Source organism: Limulus polyphemus, unplaced genomic scaffold (assembly GCF_000517525.1).
Source record: "Limulus polyphemus unplaced genomic scaffold, Limulus_polyphemus-2.1.2 Scaffold1483, whole genome shotgun sequence".
Taxonomy (NCBI): Eukaryota; Metazoa; Arthropoda; class Merostomata; order Xiphosura; family Limulidae; genus Limulus; species Limulus polyphemus.
This window is the reverse complement of record NW_013667093.1, coordinates 231,572-240,129: the sequence shown is the minus strand read 5'-3', so window position 1 is coordinate 240,129 and position 8,558 is coordinate 231,572. Positions and strand designations below refer to the sequence as shown.

At 29.8% G+C, this 8,558-nt stretch overlaps 1 long non-coding RNA gene across 11 annotated transcripts in view; it reads right to left on the bottom strand.

The window, feature by feature from the left end:
- Positions 1–747: 747 nt before the first annotated feature.
- LOC106463789 overlaps positions 748–8,558 on the bottom strand; it is a 58,032-nt gene continuing 50,221 nt past the window's right edge. For 9 of the 11 annotated variants that reach the window (XR_002611564.1, XR_002611566.1, XR_002611561.1 and 6 more), the window contains 2 exons: positions 5,836–5,957; positions 4,484–5,216 (listed from right to left, as the gene is read on the bottom strand). This is a non-coding gene — a long non-coding RNA (uncharacterized LOC106463789). Of the gene's footprint in view, positions 2,974–4,483; positions 5,217–5,835; positions 5,958–8,558 lie in introns of those variants that run through there. The other 2 variants (XR_002611563.1, XR_002611569.1) reach the window with 2 other exon arrangements.

Here is an 8,558-nt window from a genome sequence, read left to right as displayed (position 1 = left end):
TTTCTACACAGGTCTGTAAAATAAAATATTTATCTCTAATGCTACACTGCAAACTATATTTTATTATCAACTGTACATTTTGTACATGTTACTGTAACAATAATAATAACAGAAAAACTTTACAGGACAGACAATGCACAAACCATGTACAATACTAAACGTGAAGATGAAAGTAATATATTATGGCTAAAACTGTAAACTTTTCTCCCTCAAACATGTGTAAAATGAAGATTTTATTACATTTTCAAATTAAACAGAATCAAATTTATAAAATATATGCCTCTTTTTGTAATTTTCAAAACTTTCTTGCAGTGTTTTCTGAATAAAGATGATTTTTCCCATTCTTGACAAAATATTATATTTTTACTTTTATGACATCCCATGCTGTAATTTCTAGTAGGCTTTTGTAGGTTCATTTTGTGTAACACAGATTATTTCAAAGAAGTTTCTTTCTTTGCTGGTAAGTATTCCAGTTTTACACATGAATTTCTCGTGATATGTCAAGTAATCTTTCCTAGTGAACACTTACTTTAAAGCATATATCACAACATTTAGACAAGAAATATATTTAAGCACTGAAAAATATTTAGGCAAAAAGTGAAACACTGTTGCAGATGTTAAAATGCCAAAAACAAGACTGGAATTCTTTTGGCAGATACAATAATAGCTAGTAATAGTTAAAATAAATGTTGGAAAAAAATAATCAAATACATCAATACAACTATCAAATAGTTATTATATGTTTTAGTAGGATCTTTGTTTAATTTTAGATATTTTCTTCATTTGATAAATGAGTATAAATATTTTTATCAAAGCTATCCTTTGCTAAAGTTACAAACCCTTTACTTTTATTGGATTCTTTAACTATAATGTTGATATTACTTTTTAATTTATACAAAGCTTTCTCCTCCTCAAAAGATAAATTAGGTTTCATTGTGTAATTATGAAACTTCCCTAAGATACTCGACACATTTTTTTGAAAGTTCTGCCATGGTGTCTTCCGTTGTGTTCTGTCCTTTCACGGCTGGTGTCTTAGGATGGTCAAAATGTGGGTTAAGAATACTAACTTTGATTAATTGATTATTTTCATAACAGTAATTGATTTAATCATAATTAAACAATTAGTTTACATGATGCTATTCAGTGAAATCAATGGTCATAGGTAATCGATTATATTGGCTAAATAACCCAGCTCTATACACCAATATGTCGGTGTTTCAACAAATGATGAAAGCTATAGCTTTAATGTGGAAAAAATTGCAACAAATATATAAAGAATTTTAGCCTCAATGTATAATGTCATAAACATAGAATTAAGGTGGTGTATATCAAAATCCTGGAACGTGAACAAAGAATGCAGTATACAGATACAACTTGATCTAATTAAACTTTTACTGTTATTTGTTTTCCCAGTGAACTAAATTTTGTCCAGATGACAATGAAAACTTGTAAAATGACAGTGTAATAAAACACAAATAAAACTTTATTTTCAAAGCCAAAGATGGCTCTGTATACATGAAATTATGTCAATTATAAAATGATAATGGTAAGATATTTTACTTTATTACCATAATTATTGCACCTTTCACAACTGGCTGTATCATTAATGGATTATGCTTGCTTGTGATTATAAAATTGTATTAGTTTGAAGAGAACCTCTAAGAGTTAAGATCAAACTAAGTCTTTCAGAGATGGTTGGTTCTTACATATATTAAACTAACTAATAGAAGAAAATGGCTTCAATTAAAGAACCACTCAAAATGAGTCAGACTACAAATGGACTTACCTCACTGAACTGAAACTTCAGGCAGGGAAAGGAAAGCAGAAGATATGCCTATCTTGACTGTCACCTACCTACTTTAAACTGTGTTCTCACTTGAACAAACTAAACATAACTCTGTATTAATGTCAATTTCTAATGTTTACACCCCCCTCATAATGGTGATAACACTTTCAGTAAGCTCAAGTATAACACTAAAGGGAGATTAATAACTAACCAAAGATGTACAGTCGACTATTAATACAATGTCATTCTTCAATTCCACAATTTTAATTAAAACAATTAGATCGAATGAACTAATGGTAAAACTATCAAGTGACCAAACCATAATTACTGTACACTGATTGTAAATGCAATGGCATTCTTTAGTTAATATATTTTACAAACAAACAACACTTTCTTTGGATCAACTCAAACTCACAAATATAAATAGTTCAGTTTCAGTAGCATATTTCTTTCCATCTAAAATCAATCATAAATATGCATGAGAAAATTTTCAACACATTGTCACTAGGTGTACATATCACAATTGATACACAAGTAAGCAAACAAAACCAACTGAATTGCATAAAAAGTTCTCTAATTTAATATATATATTTCTTAAAGAAAAACGGTTTTAAATGAATAAACTTATCTCAAGTTAGTTCCTATACAATATGTAATTGTATTACTTTTAATAATTAACAATGACTAATACTGCTCTAATTGCACAAACCATGCATAACCTCTTTAAACCCTATTAAAAAAGAACTTCCTGAAATCATTATTCTAAGCATTTTTGTTTCAATACAAATAACTCTAAAAGACCACAGCTTTACATCTGATTTTGTATACTAATCACCAGATAAAACAATAATATACTAAGACCTCCTACTGTACCATAAAAATGAGCAAGTGGTTACAATTTTAACTGAACTATAAAGGCACATCTTCAATTCAATTACAGTAATCTGTTCCCATCAAATTCTTCCACAGTGTTCCTTCTCTTTTCATGCTACACATTAACCTGTGCTGTTGCAACACCTCTGGCCGACAATAATCCTTTTGACAATATTCACAGATGAATCTTTCTCTGACTAAACCTGGTGGCCTCTTCTTACAGTGGTATAGTTGGTGTCGTTCTGCATGACTTTTGTGAATAAATGTTTTTTGGCACCAGTGACAAAGAAATCGAGTGTTTGCTCTCACCATACCTAGTAGATAAGAAAAGGTCTGAAATTACAGCTAAAAAAAATTAAAGTATTTGAAATCATTTTTATCAAAAGTTGAAATGAAATGTATTCAGTATTACTCTACTACTGTATAGAGAAATGTATAATCTTGTAAGTAAAAAAAAAGGGGTAATGTAATCATCATAAAAGTACTATTTCAGCCATAAAATAATGTATGTTACATTTGGTTCTCATGTCTGTAAATATATGTACAAAGACTTGCCAAGATGTGTCAGTTTACAACTCTTAAAACACATACTCTTTATTTATCCATAGAATAAGACATCACAAAATTAGCAATGAATAAGATATATAAACTCCCCATTTGGTCACCAGACTTTAAAAAATGTCTAATATTGAAAAGTTATAATGAGAATCAGACTTTGTGATAAAAAACCTTAATAGAAAAATTTATACTGCTCTGATTTAGTATTATCACAGTTAATAAACATTTTGTAATAAAGTTGAAAACAAGACAATAACTGCTCTATATTCTTATAATCCAATTCAAATGCAGCAAAAGCATTTTTTGTTTGCCAAACATATGTACCTACTTTAACCACACATCATACCAAAATCCAATGTTAATAAATATTGCAACATGGAATAAAAACTCTACTTTGTTTACATTCACTATTTCCAGAATACAATTCAAGTCAACTAACTAACAGATTAAATTCAGTCATAATTAACATTCATGCACTAAGGTAACTATTACAACTCTGACATTAACAAGTCAACAAAGACATATAAATTGTAAATTCCAGTTTACTGGCAAACCTTGCACCTTACAAATTCATACTTTATAACTAATGATAGGATCTCAATTTTTTCCAAGGTAAATTTGTATGCATATCACCACTCATTTCAATCAAAATATAAGGTTCATATAGAAGTTTAAACACTTACATAATCCATAAAATTACTCAACTAAATATGTGTTGAATCACATGGGTTGTTTGTATTCCAATAACAAATACGCCTACATTAAGCAGGTATACAACAAAACCATTTACAAAAATTGCAGCTTTCTGACAACTAGAAGTCTAATGATAAAAACAACAACAAAGAGATTAAAATACAAAAGAACAAACAAATATTCAAAAATAAATACCAATTTTAAAGATAACTAAAATGTTTTTCTATAAAAACTTTGAATTATCAAGTAGTAAGCTACCTAGATATATGTTTCTAACAGTCAACCATATTGTGGGTAGCAAAGGTTATTACATAACACACACAGATGTAACAAAAGTTGCCATATGTATCTTAATATTAAAAGCCGCTTCTATCTAGCTAAACCAAATTTACAATGAAATTCTCATTTCAAATAAATTGATTTCATATTTTCTACTCGTATGGTATCATACCTATTTTGGAACCAAGTGTGATTTAATTCATTAACAAACAAGACAGCAATATTTTCTAATGAAAACAAAAAGTAAAATAATAATCATTGTAGATTATTTAATATATGTACTTATAATTTACTTTAAAAGATTTATAGGAATATAATTATATTTAAAAAAAAACTACATTTATGTTTGATATACAAACAAGAAATTAGGACAAGATTATTCCAAGAAAAGGTACTTTGTACATCTAATGCTTCAAAAGTCACAATAATTATTTTTACTCAAACATTTTCTCTTCTTTACACCTTTGATACAAAACAAAAAGTTAAATATACAACCACAGAATGCCATGTAACAAACACTTTCATAATTTAAGACAATTCAATTTTAAAATCATCAGAGTAGTATATTCCATGGTATATATATCTATATATATGTAAATCTATACAGAAGCTAAAGTTAAAATAAAAACCACAACCCTTGTAGGCATGGACTTTTAAACAAAGTGTAAATTAACAAGTGATTAACGCTGTTATATTTAACACTAAGAATACTTCATAGTAAGATTTGTACAAACTCTACATTAAAAATTTTTCTACATGAACAAAGTACTTTACCTAACTTTCAGTTATTACTGACTTTTAAACCATCACAATATTTCTACTTTTTAATGGTACATAATTTTGTGTTGTTCCAACAATTCAGGTCTACAATATTCTTTCTTACAAAGTTCACAAACAAACTGCTTTTGCAGATTAGCTGGTCTTTTTTTACAGTGATAAAACTGGTGCCGCTCTGCATGACTTTTGTGAAAAAACATCTTTTGACACCAGTAACACTGAAATCGACATACTGTCCTCTTTGAGAGACCTAGCAGAAATGCAAAAATTTAGTATATTAATATATATGAAATAAAAATATTCAAAAATGTATCCTAACACATATGGCTCATTAAATTATTTTAACATGAGAACATAAATCACAAAATATTAAATATACTATAACAACTAAATTTTCTGTTTCCAGTAAACCATTTTTTATACCATGTTATCTGTAAAGATGAAGAAAAAGTCCCACAACTTCTTGCTAGTAATGAAACAAACAATACATCAACAAGAAATGATTAAATTTGTCGACAAAGCATTAACACCTGAAGTGTTTTATTGTAAAGAGAGCTGATTAAGCAGTTTGTACATATCAAATACTCTGTCTTGTTTAAAAGCAAGTAGTCATGGGTAACATTGATTTTTACTCTTAGAAACATGAGATGCATCAAGCATTATTTCACAAGTATGATTTTTTTTTAAATTTATAACTGAATATGCTGCTAATATAAATCACTGGAACTGTGGTTATTTCTTTGGCCTAGATTCAAACCTGAACCCTGTCATACATCAGATAATTTTCCTTACTGATTGAGCTAAAGCATTAACCCACTAATTCTTGCTAGTAATGCAATTTTTAACAACTCAAACTGCCACATTCTTACCCTGTCACAATAAAAGCCTGTTCTTGGGCCTTATGTCAGAGTTATAGGACGACTCCATGTTGTGCAGCAGTTTTTCTTCTGGTAATTTTTCTTTGGCTTAGATTCACCAACTGCTCTACCAACTGAGCAAAAAGGTTAACCCACTGGTGTTTTATTGTCACACTTTTTAATAACTCAAAACTACTACAGAACTTCAAATTGGAAGTAAAATATTAAATAGAACAAAGATTTGCTGTATTAATATTGAATAAGGAAAAGAAATCAAAAACTAAAATACCCATTTTTATTAGTTTTATCATCACAACTTTTACAAATTCTATGCTCAGTACAAATAAACTTTTTTTAAAGTACTCTGAGTAAATCAGGCTTCATCATTTTCAGAACTGTTCTAAAACTGTAGATATCCTCTTCATATTTCATGCTGAAAATTGTCATCATTAACACATCACTGCCAAGGGGGGTTTAACTGGAACTTTCACTCAAGCCAAAGGGTTTTTCTTAGTGAAATGAATGCAGTCACACCTAACAAACACATTCCAGTTATTAAAAAAAAAGTAGTAGTAAGAGTAGAAGCAAGAAAGAAGATAAAATGGATGCCAACATATTGCTTGAATTGCCAGAACTATCCATATGTTTGCCTTGAGTACTTTGGTGAACAGTATAAAAATTTGAAATAATTGTTTTGATTAAAATTAGTTTGTCAAACTCAAATCTGTTAAAAAGTTGCATGGAAAATTGCTGATTCAAATGTATTATCTTATTTTTGTAAAAAAGTTTTTCTGAAAATAATTTTGCATTTTCAATAATAATAATAATAATAAAAAGGATTCCAATATCCAACTGTCTCCACTTGTCAGAATCTTGGTAATGCTAAATGTTGGATTATATGAAGTAAAATAGCACAACTACCTATTACTTAGTAATAACAATGTTATTAGATGGAAAAGTTGTTGATACAAATTCATTTTTTTAGACAAATTGGTCAGTATAAATCTTCTTTTAAAACTAAATTTTCACAGCAGAGCCATATAAACTATATCTAAATGTTTGAGGCTGCTTTCAGCATATAATATGTGTAATCTTATATTGTCTGGTCTTATATGGGAGTTTTGTAAACAGTGGATTGGAGGGACTACTGAACTATACTGGAATGGTGCATGGACTGGATCTTGAAATTGTGAGAATTTTATACATGCATGTTGGCTAGCATTTACACACACACACAAATATATACAGGCTTTTTAAAGTTTTTTAAGTTGTAAAGCTGTATGTATAAATAGCCATACAAATTTTCCCAGTTGTATAGATGCATGCATATATATTCAATGCAAATATATGACAATGTGTCATAATATAATACTATATGTATACAATTAAGCATTTTTAATATTTCTTATAGTTGTTATATTTCCCCCTACTTCCTCCTCCTCTCTGCTGGCCATAATAAGGCCAGTCACAGTTTTGCTGCAGCTGGCCAGATTTCCTCTTAGAGTGATATTCTGCATACTCTAAAAGGTTGAAACATGTTAATTAAAAATTATGAATATATACCTTTCCCCCTCCACATTTGATGGAGTTTGGGCTTTGACACTTCTATGGCCCTAAACTCTGATTGGCCATCACTGCTGCATACATTATCTGAAACTAAATATTTTCTAATTAAAATATGTAGCTACAAAACTTCTGCCTCACTTTTGCCTAGAATTGCCATCATTTTTGCCATCTACTGCTTGCACAATTCTTACCTCTCCTTATAGTCAGTTTCAAGGATGGCTACTCTATCTGCAGTACCTATAAAATTCATAATCACGCAGTGTTGAGTAATTCAACACATATCATCAGCCATTACCATGACTGCCAATCTGATGCTCAAAAGTGAGCTTGATGCTATCTTATAAACTCAAGATTTCTGATGTGGGAGACAGCCTAAATGTTTGTGTAACACGGCTGAAATCGATCATGCAGTGGTAAAAAAAAACTATGATCTTCTCAGCAGCATCGTGTCAGAAAGGGCAGGAACCCTAGACATAAACAAATGATACACAAGATCAATACAGTTCAACAATAAGTTAATAATCACTATGGTATGTGTGTCATGTCTGCCATATAAACATTAAATTACATCCACAGCCTGCATGCAGCTATATATGTACACGTGTCGTAGATTATGAGGCTCCATATAAACCACAGACTACATTAAAATGAGTAGGTGTCAACAGCTATACAGCTGTTGGTATTTGCTAGGTTGTCAAATAAATTTAAAAACCAGCCAACAAAAACAAAAATTCGAATTCAGGAGCATAATAGACATACAAGACTCAGCAATCTCAATCTATCTACAATAACCAATCATGCCAAAGAAAAAGACCATACAATAAATTGGAATAATACCAAAATAATAAGATATGAACATGCTCAAAAAAATACATAAAGAATATCTTTCTATATCTACTCAACTGCTAACACATTCCCTCAACCTTGCAGTAAAGTCAGCAATACCTGGCTTCTCCTCTTGAAAACATTTAAATAATAAGTGGGTTTAAATTCTAATAGGGGAAGACTCCAGTCAAGTGGATAACACACTAGAATTTCTCCCAAAAGCAAGGATAAAATCACAGAGACAGTCCTTCTTGGGTCTTTTTTTTAAAATGGGAATAGGTTAACACTATCACCCTGGGTATCCTTTACCCAGCATGACACAAGGTTTTTAGTGTCTTAAACTT